General features: G+C 44.5%; 1 protein-coding gene across 4 annotated transcripts in view; it reads left to right on the top strand.

The window, feature by feature from the left end:
- The window catches only part of ATP5PO (ATP synthase peripheral stalk subunit OSCP), a 474,569-nt gene that overhangs the window by 55,846 nt on the left and 397,022 nt on the right, over window positions 1-21,701 (top strand). The gene's annotated exons all lie outside the window — the stretch shown is intronic.

Below are 21,701 nucleotides of genomic sequence, written 5' to 3'. Positions count from 1 at the left end.
CCTTAACTAAAGCCCCACTTCCAGCTGAATAAAAGCACCCCCAAAACATGATACTGTCACCACCATGCTTCACTGTGGGGATGGTATTCTTTTGGTGATGCAAAGTGTTGTTTTTGCGCCAAACGTACCATTTGGAATTGTGGCTAAAAAGTTCAACCTTGGTCTCATCGGACCATAACATATATTTTTCCACATGCTTTTGGGAGACTTTATGTATTGTTTTGCAAACTTTAGCTGGACCTGGATGTTTTTCTGTGTAAGAAAAGGCTTCCGTCTTGCAACCCTACCCCACAGTCTAGACAAATGGAGAATACGAGAGATTGTTGTCTGATGTAGTACACAACCAGTTGTTGTTGTCTTTCGGCTTTTCCCAGTTAGGGGTCGCTACAGAGGAACTCTGGTCCGCTAATAATTGACAGTAGATTTTGATGAACGCCGAGGTGCCAGTTCAACCTTCAACGAAGCCACGCCCATTTACGCATGTCTTTCTAACGCCCACCCAATCGCGGGGAGGACATGTAGACTCCACACAGAAGGCACTCCACGCACTCCAGCCAAGAATCGAACGGGAGAACCTCTTGCTGTGAGGCAACAACGCTACCGCTGCACCACCGCGGAATACAGTACTTGCCAGAAATTCCTGGGTCTCTTGGCAGCCTCCCTGACCAGTTTTCATCTTGTCTTTTCGTCAGTTTTGGAGGGATGGACAGATCTTTGACTGTCTTCACTGTGGTCCATGGTATATCCAATGCTGTGGAAAATTTGTTTTGTACCCATCTCCTGACTGATACTTTCAACAATGAGATCCCTTTGATGCTTTGTGCGAGAACCATGGCTTTTGCTGTAGCAGGCAACTAATAAATGTCGGGAAAATCCTAGTCAGTCTCTCTCTAATTGATGGCAGGTGTATACCCAGGAAGACTGAATGCTGTAATTAAATCAAAAGGTGCTTCAACAAAGTATTGGTTTAAGGGTGTGAATCCACAACAAAGTATTAGTTTATGGGTGTGCACACTTATGCAACCAGCTTATTGTACATTTTTTATTTTTTATGTTTTTCCCCTAACAGATTTGTTTGTTCAATTGAATTGTACAGGTTATAGGTCACATTAAAGGTGGGAAAAGTTTTGAAATGATTTATTGTGGTCTCATGTTTTTATATATCAAAAAACTGGCATTTAAACAGGGGTGTGTACACTTTTATATCCATTTTTTTTAATATCCACTGTATGTCAGAATTTGTTCTTTCTCAGAGGTACAGTAATCTTGGAGTTGGTAAGTAGCAGTGGTGGGGAGCAGAAGAGGGCAAAACTCCCCACAGAAATGCATTTTAGTGACCCCCCCCCCTACCTTTCCAGATGTTGGGTCTTTTAGGAAGGCTGTCTGTCGTAGTGTAGTTAAGAGTTGCATTTTTGTCATGGAGTAGATCTGTAAGGGGGGGGCTTCTTTTAGATTGATATTCCCATGCAGCAACCGATAGCTTTTTTGCAGAAGTACCACAATTAGGACTGGATGTGCAGGTGATAGTACACAGTGTAACATAAAGCCTGTACTGCATAAAGACCATCACCTACCATTTTTTGTATTTGTCTTGTAACCATTAGTGGACATTCTCTTACATAATAGGAATAACATGCAAGTGATTTTAAACCACTTTAATACCAGGTAATAAATATTTGTTTGACTTTTATAGCAAGCTTTGTCTGCTTTCTAGCATGCTTGTTTGATAACTGGATAAACCAGCAAGTCACTGGTGCTTTCCATTGGTGACTTAGGACTGCTTGGATAAGTGATTTTCATTAGTCACACAGTAGGCAACTTGAGATTGAGGGAGTCCATATCAGGAGTACAGGCTAATTCTCTGCAATAAACCACAGAAGTCATCAGCCAAGACCAATTAGTAGGGAAGCTTACCTGTAGGAGAATTGTGGCAGGGTATCCTTCACGTTTTCACAGATCAGCTGATAGAAGAATGTAATTGTTAGGTGTAACAAGGAAGGCCATCAGTAGTCTTCTTCATTGATTAGCAGATGTGAAGAGCATATTCAGGAGGCAGTTATTGTCCAATCGCCTTATGTCATACTTATCTAAAATCCTTGAGCGTCATTTATACTCAACTCCTGGATTACCTTCTCGCACATAATCTCTTATCAAACACACATGGTTTTCACCTCTACCGCAGCCCTAATGGCCTTCACAAATAGAGTTAACCACTTCAGAAACCATGGTCTTTTATGTATCTGCCATATTTTTGTATCCGTCCAAGGCCTTTGATGTGGTAAATCACAGTAAACTACTCAGCTTGCTCTCCTCCAACTTTTGTAGCGCTTCTGTCACTTGGTTCCAAAGCTGTCTGTTAGGACATCAGCAGGCTGTACGTTGGCAAAACCACCTCTCTTCTCCCTGTGTCCCTAGGGGTCTCTCAAGGCTCCATCCTAGGACCTTTATTCTTCTCCTTATTCATCAACCATCTCCTCACCTCCACTCTTCATGCATCTGTTCTACAATATGCAGATGACTCTACACTATAATATGTGCATCCTCCTCATTACAGCACATCAACACCATTACCTAGGAATTTTTCCTGGCTGTAGAAGGATGGCTCACCAACTCCCAACTGATTCTCAACCCCAATAAAACAAAACTTGTCTTCCACCCTACAAGATCTCCCTCATCGTTTGCTTCTTTTACCATAGAATTCCGGAACAAAACTGTTATCACCCCAATTACCCACACCAAACTGCTAGGCATTGAAATTGATAATCTGAAATTTGAGTGTCACGTTGCTCAAACCATTAAAAAGGTTCATAAGAAGCTACGACTATTTTAGAGGAGCAAACAATTGCTCCCCAGAACCACAAAACCTACTGTCACCCGCACTCGTCTCCTGTCAGTGTTCCTACATGCCCCACCAGTCCTGTCCAACTTTCAAAAAACTGATCTAACCAAGCTGGAATCCTGTTGCAATAAAATCGCCAAATTTGCCACTGATACCATTCAGGTCTCATAACTGCACATCCCTAAAACAACTACATTGGCTGGAACTCCCCTAGCTTTTGCACTGTAAACAATTAACCTTTGCCCGCAAAATTCTGCATCAGCCTGATGCTACCCCTGTACTTCAAAATTTCCTACAGCCATACTCCACTTCCAGGGTCCTCCGTTCCAGCAGTAAACATCTCCTGGATACCACTAAAGCCAGTAACGCAGCTGGCGAATCTCTCTTCTCAAACATCATCCCTAAAATTTGGAATAAACTACCATTCCTCATTATCTCCAATTCCTCCACAGCACAATTTTAAAAAGCTACTAACATCACACTTGAAAACAGTGCCTGGCTGTGCTCCTGTAACTCACCTGGCTAATACTAATCTCTGTATAGGCTACCACATACTGATCATAGGGTACTATCCTAATTATCTTCCTACGCCGCGTGCAATCCAGCTCACTAAATCCTAATTTATTGCTGATCTGCATATTATGTTGATACCATTGATGAACTGTATTTTTCATCTGTGTTTTACTATTGTTCACTTATGTGATCTCCTTGTAAATTTTGTCAACTTCTACAATGTTAAAGTTTTTATATTTAATTTTTTACTGGACCTTTTCTTCCCTGGCCTCCACTGAAAAAGGACCTGTGTCCAGTAAGACTTTCCCAGTAAACAAAAGTAAAATTAAATAAGTAAAAAAAGGACCTAATTCCCAATATGAAATTTTGAATATTTGTTGCCTTAAGCAAAGTCAAACCTGTTGTCTGTATGTTAGCACCTTACATATGAATGTATTTATTCAAATGTATGCTTGTATCCTACTGAACTATGTATATTTACATGTACTTGCAATCTTACTCTCTCTTGTCTTTATGTAACTGTACTTTTTCTGGAGCTTTTCTCCCCGGGCCTCTGCTGAAAATGGACATATATCCAGTCAGACTTTCCCGGTAAACAAATGTAAAATAAATAAATAAATAAAATAATAAATAAGTAATAAGATGTAACATTGAGGCCCATCTTTAATGGGGATAAATTCCTTGTGGTAGATCACCAGGTGTCACCTGAGGACTACACCAGGATTGGTTGAGAAGGCTGAATCCTAAGCAAAGCCTGTCCGGACAACCCTGAGTGTGGAATTGTGGACAGAATCACAATGTTCAGGAAGGCAGCATCTCTCTAGCAGAGTGTAGAGGCAAGCACAAGAGGCAGCTGCTGTGAGTCCAGCCCAGGCCAACACTTGCCTAGTTGCATAGAGAACACCATTTTCCATTTTTCTAAGGAGTAAATAGCTACTGTACTTCCTACACCTCCCCAGGGACAGGAAATGAACCATGATATATCTAACTAAATAGCAGAATTGTCTTGGAGGACCCTTCCATTCCCTTCCTATCATCAGAAGGCTAAATCTCTCTCTAGTGTGATTTTTTTCCCCCCTCCCTTAGTGCCTCAATTCTGCCCCACCTACTAGGAAACCTGGAGAGGAAAAAGCCAGTTCAGCAATTGAACCCACCCTCTAAACAAAAGGAGTAACAGTGAGCCCCCCCCTTGCAGGCTAGGAACAAATGAAGCACTAAAGATGGGAGTTTCATCAGATAAGCCTGTCGGACATTGTTTCCTAAAGGATCTTAAGAAATGGATGTTGAATAGTCTTCCTGGGTGGAGAGCTTCTGGACCATCCACCTGTGCCTCATTCCTGTCATTCATTTGGAATTCATGTGGAGATCACACACCAGCCAGCTCCTTAGCATTCAGGATGCCTAGAGTATACCTGCCGTGTTGAATTTGCCACCCAGCCAGAAGGTCATCAGGAGCTGGGAGAGCATGACTTATCACTGGGCTGTAAGAAGGTGCAGTGAGGCACATGGAGGTCTGCCAGAAAACATCCTGCAGCTGGAAACTGAATCTACATTCTACCTACTCTGAACTCTTCCATGAGAACTCTACCCTGAACTCTTCCATGAGACTTGGAATCAGTAAGAGGATTGTAACTTTCCAAACCAGCAAAGGGGTCATGACTGAACAGTTGCCCTGGGAGGAGGAGGAGCGAATGACCCCCCTCCCCCCAAAAAAAAGCAACACCGTCATTTCACTTGCATTCCAAACACCACTCCCACAGACTGGAAAGTTGACTTTGAGCTGCTGAAAAGATGATCCCATTAGCTGGAATGAGAATATCTGTGAGAAATGAACCCAGAAACAAATGGGTCTCCTAAAATAAAAATGGTATTCTGTAGGGGGGGGGGATACATGGGCTTTTGCCCTAGCAGGGAACCAGATATTGTGCACCTGCTAAGACAACACGAGAAAGCACTTGTTCCATCTGCTGCATAACCATAACCAAGGGGCCAAGAGCCCAGCACTCAGTACAGATGAAATTAAGGGGAGCCTAAGATGGCTATTCTCTTTACCTGCACCAGCCACCATTTGATGAGACTGGTCCCCAATGTGAGAGAATATGCACCCAATGTTTATGGAGAGTCCTAACAGACCCATGCCCTAATAATGATCCTGGCAGCAGGGTCTCCCAATGGGTGAAATACTAGTCCTTGTCATGTCAAGGACCGCAACCCACCTTCATTGAAGGACATGATTCATAGCACACAGGCGCACACTGGACTGTTTTTTAAGTTTGGATGCCAATCTTACCAAGCACAGCCTCCTATGCTAACATAGACATACCCCAGTCAAGATGCTGGAGAAACTCTGAAACCAAACATGGCAATTCTAAAGTACTACAGCCTGGAGAAAACATTGAGTTTCATCCACGAGAAGCCCTGCCTGAGTAATCCCAGGCAGAGCAGCCTGCCTTTACTACCTTTAAAGGCAAAGTAGAGTGGCTCCCCACCTTTCAGGCTTGACCCATTGTGCTGCAATAGACTTAATAAACAATGGGAGTTAGGGATCTTTAAAAGGGCAACCCTCACCAACACCATCACACTGTTTTGAGGATGAAGGGGTGTACCAGGCAGCTCCAACCCCTTCCATGCAAGGAAGGAGAGAACATATACAGGTGAATAAGGGAGGAGGGCCTTCAAGCAAATGAAGTAGCTATCTTGGTCTGAAACTGGGAGTTTCCTATCCTATGAAATGAGTTGGCATAATGGTTAAGGTCTTTGCCTCCTATGTGCATAAGGTACAGGCTTCCATCCTGACCTCTGACCGATGCCTTTTTGAGGTTTGCATGTTCTGTCTGTGCGGGGTTCCACCCACCTCTGAAAAAATGCTGAATGTTTACATCTGAAACATGCCCAAAAATGGAGCTGTGGGCAGCAGCACAGACTCTAGATGGTACCGTATAGAGGGAAGAATTGCATAGACCAACACTTTGGGCATCTACTGTTGAGTCCCTACTCCAGCCAGCAATCAAGGAGACTCGATCCTTATCACTGACTCTGGTGAGGGACGGTCACTGAGAGCAAAGATGGATTCACAGTATTTTCAGTTGCAACTTCCTATACCAAGCACAATTTCCCTTAAGAACACACATGGAGCACACTCCAGACCTAGGGCTGGACTCTGTTTCTCTCTCCAGGCCCACACAATTCCACACTGACCACTTTGAGCTCTGTGTCCCTGTTCCCAGTAGCTGACAACACACACTTGATGTTTGAGTTTTTCACACACATACACACCTGGGAAAAGCTGCCACAGATTTACTGGCTGTGTCCCTTTCTGCCCATACTCTGAGGTAATCACGCTGCACCAGTCAGCTACCCTACAGCCCTTACAAAGGCTGCCCTATGGCTCTTACAAAGGGTGCTCAATTATACTGTGTAAAATTGATACTAATACAAATGCTAGGGTGTGACCAAAGTGGCAAGGCTTTCAGGAGTGGCCACAGTGTCACTAAAACCAGCATAAGTGTTCTCAAGATGTTAAAACTATTCTCTAAAGGACCAGTCACAATGAAGGGTATTAAAATATTTAGTGATTAATAATAAAACTGAAAACAGGAGAATACTGATTGCAATAAACAGCATTTCAACCACAGAGATCTAAAACAAGATACAGTTGGATAGTTTCTCACAGTTGTAGAAAACAGTATTAAATTATTCTTACTCGGTCACGTGCTAAATAATTCCTGTTCCCTGACTACTTACTAAAGCAAGGCAAGTTGTGTGCGAGTCTTACCACAGCAAAAGCCAGATGATGTCTCTTTTTTGTCTGTAGATGTATGAGATATGTATCCTGTCAGAAATTTTTCCTGCCATGTTCTAAAGTGCTGCTGCTGCGAGAGTTCCAAAGAAACCGGATGCTGGTAGAGGATGGTATCACCTCTTGTCACCTGACTGGTACAGTACACACACACAGCTTTTCTAAGATGTGTGGCAGCATCTGAAAGCTGTAATACAATTTCAGACTTTCCACCCTTCTGGGTTTCTCTGATAAACTTACACATTCGGTCAGTTACAACAATACAGCCTGGGTCTATATTAGAAGACCGAAAAATTACTTCAGCGAGCGCTCACATGAGCAAAAACGCTGGTAATCGAACTGCTAATTGTGGGGGGCTGCAACCCCCCCCCCCCCCGCTAACTATATATTCCAATTCAGAGATCACACTACAGTGAGGAAAGGGCAAAAATCTCACTCGTCACTTTACCGCAACCCCACAAACACCCTTTTGTTTACCACTGTTTTCGCTCATGTGAGAGTTCGCTGAAGTAAACTTTCGGGTTTCTGATATAGACCCATACAACCTAATATACATGCATACATTCTTTCTGTCAAACAGGACCTATTGTTGATGCATTTTTAACACAAGTAACTTTATAAATATGTTTTTAACTCAAACACCCGTACAAATCAGTGCGATAATCAAATGACATAATTCTTTACAAAACTCCAGCTAGCTATGCTGGCATATGCACACGTACCGCCCTACTCTCCCTGGCACAGAGATGGCACTACCTCATAACCTCACACGCAGTGGCCCCGAGATAGAACACTGATCATAGACTGTATTCTGCCCACTTCATGGTGTAAAAGTATGGCTCTAGCTGATCTGCTTGTGTTGAATGTTGCAAAATGGACATGGGTATTTTCTGGTAATAAGTGGGTTGAGGACCTGACCTACTCTGACCTACACCAGGGGCCCATGTTAATGGTGGGAGGGTGAGAGTTTTATAGGTGAAGTCAGAACTAAGAGATCTAACCACACATATACACCTATCCTAGGAGTTAAGAGTAAAACATCTGAACAGGTTGGTGTAATAAATTTAGTGACCATAGACAATAGTATAAACCAGGATTCTGTGGTCATCAAAGATTTTGGGTTAAGTGTTATCACTACATATACTTTACATAGTCACTCCTGTATTGGTATTCTTCAGAAAAACTGGAAACTTTTTAAAACTAACCCAAATATTTACAACAAAATGGGTAATTCTCCCAGAGTAATCTTTAGAAAAGGCAAGAATGTAAAGAAATTACTAGAACAACATTCTATTAAGCCTCGAATTACAGAGATGAATAAATGTCAAAACTGTAACTATTACAAGTTTGTAGAGGTAACCAACTGTTTTACCATCAATGGTATACAATATAAACTTCGAGCGAAGTTTAATTGTAATTCTAGATTAGTTGTGTACTTGGCTAGGTGTCAATTTTGCCCTGCATTTTACATTGGCAAAACGGAGCGTAGGCTCCGTGAAAAAATATACGAACAACAATATGCTATAGGCAAGTGCAAAATAGACAATGCCCTAGCTAAGCACATTTACACTAATAGAGAACACAAATTCAAATTTATGGCCATTGACCAAGTTATGCATGACATCAGAGGTGGTCCCACACCTCTGCAACTGGAAGAACTTGAGTTAGTTTGGCAGGTTAAGTTGAACGCCTGTAATTATCCAGGTTTAAACGAAACCTGTTCTATTAGTAGTATTTTGAAACTGAAAAGTTTGCAGAGATGAAGTAGTAATGCGCAAGCATTTTTACTTCTTGTTTCATACATTGTTTACCCACATTTAGTCAGTGATCAACTGTGTGTTTTTAAGCTATTTTTAGCTATACCTGTTTATAAGAATAATAATTTAATAACATGTTTAGGTTTGATTTTGTATGTTGTTAACTGTAAGGTTGTTTAGTTATTTATTCACTTTTAATTTCCGTTTGTTGCTAACTTGTTTGTGACACTTAGTACAAGAGAGTTGCTTTCTAGTATTGCATTTGCCTTTAAGAAGTTGAAGGCATGGGTAACGTTGTAACTTGATTGGTTACTAAGACCACCTGTTATGATTTGAATTTATTTTTTGTTTCTGAAGAAGTTTGCCTGTTTGGCTAACGAAAAGCGCTTAAAATGTGTACCATTAAAATACTTGGATGTTCTTCATCTCACATTGCTGCAGTCATAACCTGTGGGTAGTCCGCTGTCCTCGGTCGGCCCGAATACCAAAGAGTTAGGCTGGCGTCGGTCATGGTTGCTCAGATCTGACGTCAGTACGCCGTGGTATTAAAGCGCATGACCGGCGTCATATCCTCAGTCTTTCTTGCCGCATGGTCCGAAGCAGAAGCAGCGTTTGCAAGTGCCGTTCGGCGTTCTGAAATTTTCGTATTCTGAGTTTCAGACCGAAAACCAAGTTGGGCTAAGTACCCGTTAGAATATTTTTGTCTTTTCTTGCCTCAGTTAAATCCGGATGTCAGAAAAAGTGAATAATTGTATTTCTTGTGGGAAACAGATACCTCATAGGGATTACCACTCTCTCTGTATTCCTTATTTGGGGCCTGAGCACGACGTAGTCGGGTGTCGCTTTTGTGCTAGATTTAATAAGCGCACCATTAAACGTAGGTTAGATTGCGCTAGGCTTGTCTTCGGTAAGCGGTGTAATTACAATTTTCCTGTCGGATCCTCCGACGCCCGCTACCGCTAAGAAGTGCAAGGAAAAATCGTTAAAGTCCAAGCAGGATGAGTCGTCCGTTCCGGACGCCGGTTCTTTAGAAACTACGGTGGAATCTGTGGATCCAGCCGAGTCTCAGGGGGAGCCGTTAATTTTGCAAGAAGTGGCCTCTCAGGAGTCTGGTCAGGCTGAGGGGGCCTCTCAGGTTGCTGTACTCCCTTCTTTGCATAAGGTGGTTAGGCCTTCCCCTTCTGTCTCTAAGGTACCTTCCAAGGTCAGGCCTGGTTTGTCTTCCTCTGGTGTCAGTCCTAGTTCTGCAGGTTCTGTACCTAAAAAAACACATGCTAAAAATGGCAGAAGATTTGATTTCCTTAATCAGAGGTTCTATGCCCCCTCCAGATAAGAGGCCTAGGGTGGAGCCAGAGGTGGAAGGTTTGGAACATTCTTCAGATTACTCAGAGTCTTGCTGAAGACATTCAGGATTTTCCTCCTTATTCTGATTCAGGCAGAGGATTCTAGTCCTTCTGCTTCTCCTCCAGAGGATTTTTCTTTTTCAGAAACCCTGCATTCTATGAGGGAGCATTTTAAATGGGAAGGTCAGGATTTCTCAGATTCCCGAAAGAGGCTTAGGGAATTTTTGTTTTTACCACAACATAGGCCCTTGGCTATACCTCCTGTTTTGGATGTTGTTCAGGATGTTTTCTCTGAGGCTTCCCTTAATCCAGACTCTTTGCCTCCTGCACCGGTTAAACCAGATAGGTATTACAGAGTGCCAGAGGCTCATAAATATCTGTATAAGAGCCCAAGGGCTGACCCAGAAACTATTAGCCAGGGACCTAAGGGTGTCAGGGCTTCTGTTGTAAAGAATCCAGATGTTCTTCGTGTTTCACTGTTGCAGTCATAACTGTAGGGTGCTCCTGCCTGCAGGCAGCCCGAGGTCGGCCAGAATCCCAAAGTCTGGGTCCGGCGTCGGCTGTTTAAGCTAGTATCCTGACGTCAGTACGCCTTGGTACATAGCCCTCAGCCGACGCCATCTTCTCCAGTCTTTCTTGCCGTGCGGTGGAAAGCAGCTCGCAAAAAGTTGGTTGGCGATTTTCGAACAGCGTATTTGGTTGTTGTCGGTCCGAAGTTCTTACTTCTCTTCTCAAAGCTAAGTACCCCGTTGGGGAATCTTTTTCTTGTTCCTCCGATGTCAGAAAAAGTTAATAATTGTATAGCGTGTGGGAAACAAATACCTCATAAAGATTTCCACTCTTACTGTCTACCTTGCTTAGGCCCTGACCACAACGTTTCTTGTTGTCTGTTCTGTGCCAGGTTCAACTCTTGTACTATCAAGCGCAGGTACGATTGGGCTTTAAATTATTTTGGCAGACGCTTCAATTATAGAATGTCGTCGGACACTACCGGAGTTCAAAAGAAGCGCAAAGATAAAGACAGGCCTCCGAGGTCCAAACAGGACTCGTTGCAGCTAGAGCCAGCGTCCGGTTCGGCTGTCGTCAGTGAGGCGCTTTTGCAGCCCCTGTCGTCCGCCACTTCTGAACCGATGGCCGATACGGACTCCCATGGGGAGCCATCAAGGCCCACTATTTCAACTGCTGCAGGACCTTCGGACGTCGCTCCTTCAGATGGGTCCAGATCTGCTGTGCAGGTACCGGCTTCTGAGGGGGTTTTCAGGCCTACTCACATCACTATTTCAAAGGCAAAGACAAAGACTCCTGCTAAGTCTAAAGTTCCAGCTCAAGCTGCTTCTGAATCCACTCCCAAGACACAAAAACAATTATTGAGGATGGCTGAAGATTTGCTTACAATGATTAGGGGTTCTCACCCCCCTCCTGAGAAAAGGCCTCGACAGGATGTTACTCTGGATTCCTCTGACCAGGCTTCTGTATCTTCTGTATCTTCTGTTTCTTCCTCTGATCAGGACTATTCCTTTCCCCCTGATGAGGATTCGGATGCTGAGGATTCTTTGCCCTCGGCCTCTCCGCCTGAGGATTTTTCTTTTGGGGAAACCTTGCATGAGATGAGGGAACATTTTCATTGGGAAGGACAGGAATATTCTGCTTCCAAAAAGAGGCTTAGAGAATTTCTTCTTCTTCCTCAGCATAGGCCTTTAGCTATCCCTCCTGTCTTGGACATTGTAGATGATGCTTTTACTGAGGCTAATTTGAATCCTGATTCCATGCCTCCTGCTCCTTCTAAGCCTGATAGATTTTATAGGGTTCCTGACTCTCATTTATTTTTATTAAAAACCCTTCTGCGGATCCTGAAACTATTTCTCAGGGCTCTAAGGCTGCTAAGGTTGCTACTTCTAAAAATCCTATTTCCTCTGAGAAGGATTCTCATGCTTTAGACAGGTGGGGAAAAAAGGTATATACTTCTGCTACCCTGTCTGTAAGGGCTTTAAATTGCCAGTTTCATATGTTTAAATATCAGCAATTTCTTTTGTCTGTTTTAAAGCAAAAGCTTGCTTCCCTTCCTGCTTGTGCAGAGGATAAGGAACTTCAGGATGTTTTGCATGCTACTGAACAGGTTAACAAGCATAGCTTACATTGTGGTTTTGATGCTTTGGATGCTTCTTGCAGGGCTGCTGCCTCTGGTACTGTGATTAGGAGACATGCCTGGCCGTGAACAAAGTTTACCTGAACAGGTTAAGGCTAAGTTACTAGATGCCCTGTTCAACAAGATGTTCTTTTTGGTTCTAAGGCTGAGGAAGTTATTAAAAAGATGGAAGAAAAGGCAAAGTCCATGCAGACTGTAAAGGATTTCTTGCAAGTTCAGCCTCCTAGATTTTCCAGGAATTGGCCCTCTAAAAATTGGTCCTTTCCCACGTCTGACAGGCCTCAAAGGGGAAGATATAGACGCTCCAGAGGTCGTGGTCAAGGCCAGACCTCTTACAGATCTAGACAATGGACTGCTTCTTCACCTAGAAGGGGAGAAGACAGATCCCAATCTCAAAGAAAGCAAACTCAATGACTCTCTCGGTTGGGCTTCAGGACCCCTTCACCTGGACGCCTCTCGGAGGAAAACTGTCTCTTTTACAGAAATTGGACTCATATTACCCAGGACAGATGGGTATTGGACGTGATTTTAAAAGGTTACAAGTTCCACTTTCACACTTTGCCAAGGACTCACGGTTGGCCAGATCTGCCAAAACTTCAATTGTCAGAGGCCTTAACTCAAGTGGATGCTCTTCTGGCCATGAGAGCCATAGAGCCTGTTCCACTCTCGGAAATGGGAAAAGGGTTTTATTCAAGGCTGTTTCTGGTTCCCAGAAAGCAAAACTCATGGAGACCTATTCTGGACCTTTCTGTGTTAAACACCTTTTTGGAAATTCCAAAGTTCAAGATGCTTACTCTACAACAGGTAATTCCAATGCTCTCTCAGGACGCCTGGATGGTGACATTGGACTTAAAGGAAGCCTATTTGCATATCCCTATCAGACAAGAACGCAGGAAATTCCTCAGGTTCAAGGCACTTTCAATTCTCTGTTCTGCCCTTTGGTTTATCTACTGCGCCCAGAGTCTTCACCAAGTGCCTGGCACCAGTAGTTGCTTACTGCAGACTTCAGGGGATCCAGATTTACCCCTATTTGGACGACTGCCTTATTCAGGCAGACAGCAAAGATCTTCTGCTTCAACATCTGGACTTTGTTCGACGTCTTCTCCTACTACTGGGATTCTCAGTGAACATAAAAAAAGTCACATTTGATCCCTTCTCAACAAATGGTATTCTTGGGAGCCCTCTTAAATACAACCTTACAAAGGGCCTACCTCACTCCAGAAAAACAAACTCAGCTGGCTTCTACTTTCAACACCTTGGCAACTCTATCTCAGCTCACTGCAAGGAAATTCCTGCAGGCTCTGGGCTACATGGCTTCCTGCATTCTGTTGATTCCAAACGCAAGGCTTCACATGAGAAAGCTTCAATGGTATCTGAAAAGTGTATGGTCACAGCATTACCACGATCTGGATATTCTGATTCCTCTGATCCCCTGCCTCCAGAAGGAGTTCCTCTGGTTGGTCCAGGGCATGCACTTTAAACGAAGGAAAACCTTTTCGTCTCCCTCAACCTACTCAAATCCTAACCACGGACGCCTCGGATTATGCTTGGGGAGCACACTTTCTAGACAATTGCCAGCAGGGAACCTGGACAAAGGACCATCTTCACTGGCACATCAATCTGAAGGAAATGTTGGCAGTTCAAAATGCCCTTTTAGCCTTCAAAAACCTTTTACAACCAGGGCCTCTGCTAATTCGCACAGACAACACCACGGTCATGTGGTACATCAACAAGCAGGGGGGTTCTCATTCATACCCTCTTTGCAGACTAGCTATGGGTTTATGGGACACAGCTCTAAAGTTGAATCTGCATCTCCAGGCTCAATTCATTCCAGGGAAACAGAATCTCTTAGCAGACAGCCTGAGCAGAAACATTTCAGATCCTCACGAATGGATGCTAGACACCAACTTGTTGAACAGGATTACTGCAGTTTGGGGATGTCCCCAGATAGATCTGTTTGCATCCCATCTCAATCATCAGCTGCCTCGCTTTTGCACCAGGTCCTTCCACAAAACAGCATGGAGAGTGGATGCCCTGTCCTTCAGCTGGAGAAGCCTTTCAGCATATGCCTTCCCTCCTCTTCCTCTACTGCCTCTGGTACTACTGAAGATAAAACAGGACAAGCCCAAGTTCCTCATCTTGATTGCTCCAAATTGGCCTCGACAGTTTTGGTATCCAACCTTAAAGCTCCTGTTCTCGGGGCCTCCTTGGATTCTCCCACTGTACCCTTCGCTTCTGTCCCAGCATCAGGGTCAGTTACTACATTCCAATCTCAAGACCCTTTGCCTGGCAGCTTGGCTCTTCAAAGGAATTTGATTTCCTCTAGTCTTCCCAAACAAGTTTTGGATGTTCTTTTGGAAGCTAGGCGGCCTAGCACTAGGAAATCCTATGCCTCTAAATGGAAGAGGTTTTCTATTTGGATGCAGGAACGGGGCTCTGATCCTCAGATTCCTGATCTCTCCTCTATTTTGCTTTACCTTTCGGAACTTTTATCTAAAGGACTTTCCTTTTCTTCCATTAAGATTCATGCTTCTGCTATCTCTGCGCATTTCAGTTCTGATCCTCCTGTTTTTTCACATCCTTTGGTGAAGCAGTTCTTGAGAGGGGCTAAAAATTTGCGGCCTCCAAGGACCCCTCCTGTCCCTGCCTGGGATCTTAATTATGTTTTAGAAAAACTTACTTTGCCTCCTTTTGAGCCTGCTGCATCTTCAGATATTAAGTTTCTATCCTGGAAGACTGTTCTTTTGTTAGCATTGACCTCTGCCAGAAGGGTCTCAGAGTTGCAAGCTCTCATGGCTGTGGAACCATACCTTATTTTCCATCAGGACAGAGTATCCTTGAGGACCAATCCTACTTTCATGCCTAAGGTGATTTCGAAAGTGGCTTTAAATCAGACAATTCACCTTCCTACTTTCTTTCCAAATCCTCAAAATAAAGGGGAAAGGATTTTGCATTCATTGGATGTGCACAGACAGTTACGATTTTACTTGGACAAGACTAAAGATTTCAGAAAGTCTAACCAATTGTTTGTTTCCTTTGCCTCCAGTTCTCTTGGAAAACCTATTTCTAAACAAACTATTTCCAAATGGATTGCTTATGGAATCAGATTTTGTTACACTCATCATGGGAAACCGTTTCCAGGGTCCATTAGAAGTCATTCTACTAGAGCAGCTGCTACTTCTACAGCTTTCCTCAGAGGAGTCCCTACCAAGGATATCTTGGAAGCTGCCACTTGGAGTTCTGTGCATACTTTTTCCAAGCACTACAATCTCCCCTTGTTTTCTAAGTCTAGGGCAGGCTTTGCCTCTGCTGTCTTGCAGGGTATTCTTGCCTCCCTTCTTCTATCTAAAGCCTCCTCCCCTCTACACTGCTTTGGGATTCCACCCTACAGTTATGACTGCAACAGTGAAACACGAAGAACATAGTACAGTTGTGTACACCTACCATAAATGTAGATGTTCGAGTGTCTTCACTGTTGCAGTCGGGGTTTCCCTCCCTCCTATCCCCTCTTTTTCTCTTATTTGTGGTGTATTTGTGTTTCCTTGTTGGATTCATTTTTGATTTGTTGGGGGCTTCTGACATCTAGGGCAAGAAAGGCTGGAGAAGATGGCGTCGGCTGAGGGCTATGTACCAAGGCGTACTGACGTCAGGATACTAGCTTAAACAGCCGACGCCGGACCCAGACTTTGGGATTCTGGCCGACCTCGGGCTGCCTGCCGGCAGGAGCACCCTACAGTTATGACTGCAACAGTGAAGACACTCGAACATCTACATTTATGGTAGGTGTACACAACTGTACTTTCCTATGGATAAAGATTCTAGAGCTTTGGATAGGTGGGGTAAAAAAGTGTATACCTCTTCCACTCTAGCAATGAGGGCTTTGAATTGCCAGTTTCATATGTTGAAGTACCAGAATTTTCTCCTTACTCAGTTAAAGTCTAAGGTAGATGCTTTGGCAGAGGGCATAGAGTGTAAGGAATTACAGGATTTGGTTCATGCCTCTGATCAGGTGGGTAAGCATTCTTTGCAGTGTGGTTTCGATGCTTTACAGGCTTCTTCCAGGGTGGCTGCCACTGGATCAGTTATTCGTAGGCACGCCTGGCTTAAGGATCAGAACTTGTCAGAGCATGTTAAAGCTCGAATTTTGGATGCTCTTCTTCAGTCTGAAGTTTTGTTTGGTTCTCCTGTGGAGTCAGTCTTGAAGAAAATGGAAGACAAAGCTAAGTCTATGCAGACTGTTAAGGATTTTTTGCAGGTGCAGCCCCCTAAGTTTAGCAGAAATTGGCCTACTAAGGGATGGGCTTACCCTTCTTCTGATTTACAGTCTAGGGGCAGATCTAGACGTGGTAGGGGCAGAGCTCAGGGTTCTTTCAGGCCTAGAACGTGGAGTTCCCCTGCACAATGTACAGGTGAGGGCAGGGGCCAGTCCTTTCGTAAACAGACCCAATGACCTGCATCTTCAGCTGCCAGATCCTTCCTGTCTGGCAGCTCCTCTGGGAGGAAAGTTGGCACTTTTCAGGCAAAATTGGCTTTTAGTCACCCAGGACAAATGGGTGTTGGACATTTATAGACCGAGGCTACAAGTTTTATTTCCACACATTGCCTCCTTTCAAAGGCATGCCAGACGTTCCTCCTCAGCAAAGGGTGGAGGCTCACAAACAGATTTCTTTACTTCTTCAAATGGGGGCTATACAGCAGGTCCCTCTGTCAGAAGTGGGCCTAGGATTTTATTCTCGCCTGTTTCTTGTACCAAAGAAAGGAAACACTTTGAGGCCAATTTTGGTTTGTCTATCCTCAGCACATACCTGGACATTCCAAAATTCAAAATGTTGACTTTGCAACAACTTCTGCCTCTGTTGGGCAAAGATCACTGGATGGTAACTCTGGATCTCAAAGAGGCTTATCTTCATATTCCTATCAGGCCCAGTTGCAGGAGATTCCTGCATTTTCGGGCTGGGACTTCATTGCCCTTTGGCTTATCTAGTGCGCCCAGGGTGTTCACAAAGGTTCTGGCTCCGGTGATAGCCTTCTTAAGGTTAAGAGGAATACAAATTTATCCTTATTTGGACGATTGCCTGATTCTTGCTCAAGACAAAGACAAGCTACTTCACCATCTACAGTATGTTATGGCAGTGTTAAGGTGCCTAGGGTATTCTGTGAACGAAACAAAGTCCAGTCTAGTACCCTCTCAGGAAATGTGCTTTCTGGGTGTGAGACTGAATACAGCCTCTCAGATGGCTTTTTTGACCCCGGACAAGCAAAGACATCTTACACTTTACTTCCAACAATTGTCTCTACGGTCCAGGCTGACTGCAAGGACAGTCCTTCAAGCCTTGGGGTTCATGGCATCTTGTATTCTGGTGCTTTCCAATGCCAAACTGCATATGAGGAAGCTACAATGGTATCTCAAAAGTGTATGGACTCAACACTGCCACGATTTGGACACTGTCATTCAGATAATACCTTGCATTCAAAAGGAATTTTTGTGGTGGGCTCAGGAATGTCACCTAAACAAGGGCTCTCTGTGACCCGACCAGAGGCGAGTCAGATCTTAACGACAGATGCCTCAGACAAGGCTTGGGGAGCACACCTCAATGGAAAATGGGTTCAAGACACGTGGCCTGCCAGACTTCAACATTTGCATATCAACTTGAAGGAGATGTTAGCAGTCCAATTTGCATTGATGGCTTTCAAGGATCTACTTCACCCAGGACAAGTGTTGATTCAAACAGACAACACAACTGTCATGTGGTACATCAACAAGCAAGGGGGAACCCATTCGTACCCTCTTTGCAGGCAAGCTATGATTTTGTGGGAGACTGCTCTCAGTTTGCACCTCACTCTTCAGGCAAGGTTTCTGCCAGGAGCACAGAACTCCTTAGCGGATGTTTTGAGCAGACAGATGGTGGATCCCCACGAGTGGAAGTTGGATCCTCATGTATTTCGACAGTTGACAGTGATTTGGGGGACTCCAGACATAGATCTGGTCGCTTCCCCACTAAATTTCCAGTTGCCAAAGTTTTGCACAAAGATGTTTCATCCAAAAGCTTGGAAAGTGGATGCTCTATCATTAAGCTTGGAAAGTGGATGCTCTATCATTCAGTTGGAACAATCTTCACGTCTATGCCTTTCCTCCTCTGCCTCTCCTTCCCAAGGTGCTCTTGAAGGTCAGACAGGACAAGCCCTCCATGATTCTAATAGCTCCAGATTGGCCACGGCAGCACTGGTACCCTCTGCTGAGGAGTTTAGTACGGGAGCCTCCTTGGCCTTTGCCATCAATTCCACACCTTTTGTCCCAGGCAGGCAATCATTTCCTCAATGTCAGGATACAGTCCCTGCATCTGACAGCCTGGCATATTCTGTTCTAGAACCTGGAGGGTCGCAGCTTCCTCAACAAGATGTCCTTCAAGGATGCATCTGCAGTCTTTACAAATGGGTTGTCCTGTCGTCAGGCAGCCCTTTCGTTCGGCCGGATTCCAAAGTCTGGGTCTGGCTTCGGCTGGTGTCACACTTCACCCGACGTCATTGCGGCAGTTATTCGGGTATAAAGGCATCAGCCGACGCCATTTTCCTCGGTCTTTCTTGCCGCGTGGCGCCCGAAGCAGAAGTTGTTCGCAAGTGCCGGTCGGTCAGATCCAGAGATTACTACTACCGAATACTACTTCGAAGACTTCTATAAAGCTAAGAACCCCGTTGGGGACTCTTTCTTGCCTCAGCCGATGTCAGAGAAAGTTAATAACTGTTTATCTTGTGGGAAACAAATACCTCATAAGGATTTCCACTCCTATTGCATACATTGTTTAGGCCCAGACCACGACGTAGCAGCTTGTCTAGCCTGTGCTTCTTTTAACCGACGGACACTTAGACGTCGCTCGGACTTTGCTGAACAGATTTTCGGCTCCGATTTTGCCTACATTATGCCGTCGGATCCTCCGACTACGCAAATAACCAAAAAACGCAAAGAAAAGGACCGACACTCGCGGTCCGCGGTTTCAGCAAGCGGTTCTTTCTTCAGCCGAAAACTTGCCTTCTACCGAGGCCTCTTCTATCCTGGTAGAAACTGCTTCTGAAATTCAACCTTCTGTTGCGATTTCACAGGATTTATCAGACACCATTCCCCTAGATATTTCTACCCCTGCACGTGGAGCTGCTAGGCCTCCTCCAGCTATGTTTATTAAGGCCTTTGCCAGGGCTAAGGCGGCCAAAGCATCAAAACCTGTGCCTGCCAAGCCCCCCTCTCACAGGCCCAGCACCAGCTCCCACATGCTTTCTTTGGCAGAGGATCTCATCTCCTTAATTCGTGGAGCCCAGCCTCATCCAGACAGGGCCTCTCTCCCTCCTCCAGAAAAAAGGCCTAGAGCAGAGCCCCCTGAGCCAGTAGCCACAGATGATTTCTCGGATGACTCAGATCATACAGACCCTCCTGAGGCTTCTTATTCTCCTTACGAAGACTCTGATGCTGAGGAATCCATCCCTTCAGCCTCTCCTCCTGAGGAATTTTCCTTTGGGGAAACCTTGCATGCTATGAGGGAGCAATTTCAGTGGCAGGGCCAAGATTTCTTAGACTCTAGGAAAAGGCTTAGGACCTTTCTACACTTGCCACAGCATAGGCCTTATACCTCCAGTCCTATCTGTTGTTGATGATGCATTTAATGATGTTTGCACTGCTCCTGATACTTTACCTCCGGCCCCTGCTAAGCCCGATAGGTACTACAGGCTCCCAGACACTCATCACCACTTATATAAGGCTCCTTTTGCAGATCCAGAGACTATCTCCCAGGGACCTAAAGCTGTAGCAGCTACTTCTAAAAACCCCCTCCCCTCTGAAAGGGATTCCAGGTCCTTAGAGAGATGGGGTAAAAAAGTTTACACCTCTGCTACTTTGTCAGCTAGAGCTTTGAACTGCCAATTTCATATGATTCAATATCAAGAGTTTATGCTTGACCAGTTGACTAAAAAGCTGTCCTCAGAAGAATCTATAGATAAAAAGTATGTTCAAGAAATGTTGCATAACATACAGCAGGTTAGTAACCATTCTTTAAAATGTGGCTATGATGCACTAGAGGCTTCCTTTAGATCAGCCATGACTGGCACAGTTATCAGGAGGCATGCATAGTTGAAAGAACAGGCATTACCAGACTATGTCAAATCTAAGCTTTTGGATGCACCTATGGACAAGGTCAATTTATTTGGTGCCCCCGCACAGCAGGTACTAAAAAAGATGGAAGAGAAAGCAAAATCTGTACAAACAGTGAAAGATTTCTTACAAGTTCAACCTCCAAGGTTTAGCAGGAACTGGCCCTCCAAGAACTGGTCCTTTCCGGACACCTCTAAGGCACAAAGAGGAGGCAGAAACCAATCCAGGGGTGCCTACAGGGGTCGCCAGTGGCAGAGCAGCAACCAACGAGGCACGGATACAGCCACCACCACTACAACAACTCAATCACAGTGACTTGGCGGTGGCACCGCCTACCAGGGAACAACTAGAAGCGCCCTTGGGCGGAAAGCTAACATTATTTTCAAGAAACTGGCACTGCATTACAAGAGAAAAATGGATTTTGCAGACTATAGACAGGCTACAGGTTCCATTTCCATACACTCCCAGGAAAGAGAGGAATGCTAAACCTACCACCTTCTCAAAGGGCAGAAGCTCTAAAACAAATATCTCAATTAAGAATGAGAGCTGTAGAAAAGGTACCATTTCTGGAGCAAGGGAAGGGATTTTACTCCAGGCTCTTCCAGGTACCAAGAAAAGAAAACAAATGGAGGCCTATTCTAGACCTGTCCGCTTTAAACACATTCCTCATTGTCCCAAAATTCAAAATGCTGACCCTACAGCAGCTTCTTCCCATGCTGGGCAAGGAGTCTTGGCTGGTAACTCTAGATCTCAAGGAGGCATACCTGCACGTCCCCATAAGACCAATTTGCAGAAGATACCTCAGATTTCTTGCAGGATCAGAGCATTATCAATTCTTAGCATTGCCCTTTGGCTTATCTACTGCGCCCAGAGTGTTCACGAAATGCCTGGCATCAGTAATCGCTCATTGCAGACTTCAGGAATTCAAATTTATCCCTACCTAGGCGACTGCCTGATACAAGCGGACAACAAAACAAACTCACAGAAGATTTACAAAGAGTCATCTACCTGCTGCAAGCCCTGGGATATACAGTCAATACAAAAAAGTCAAGGCTGATTCCATCCCAAAGAATAACCTTTCTGGGTGCAGAACTGGACACATCAAAACAAATGGCATTTCTAACTGCAGAAAAGAAAGAGCAACTTCCTCTCTACTTCTTGGCATTG

The sequence above is a fragment of the Protopterus annectens genome, chromosome 5.part1 (genome assembly GCF_019279795.1).
Source record: "Protopterus annectens isolate FY-2018-M chromosome 5.part1, PAN1.0, whole genome shotgun sequence".
In the NCBI taxonomy this organism is placed as follows: Eukaryota; Metazoa; Chordata; order Ceratodontiformes; family Protopteridae; genus Protopterus; species Protopterus annectens.
The sequence above is the reverse complement of the archived record's forward strand: the minus strand, read 5'-3'. Positions and strand labels throughout refer to the sequence as shown.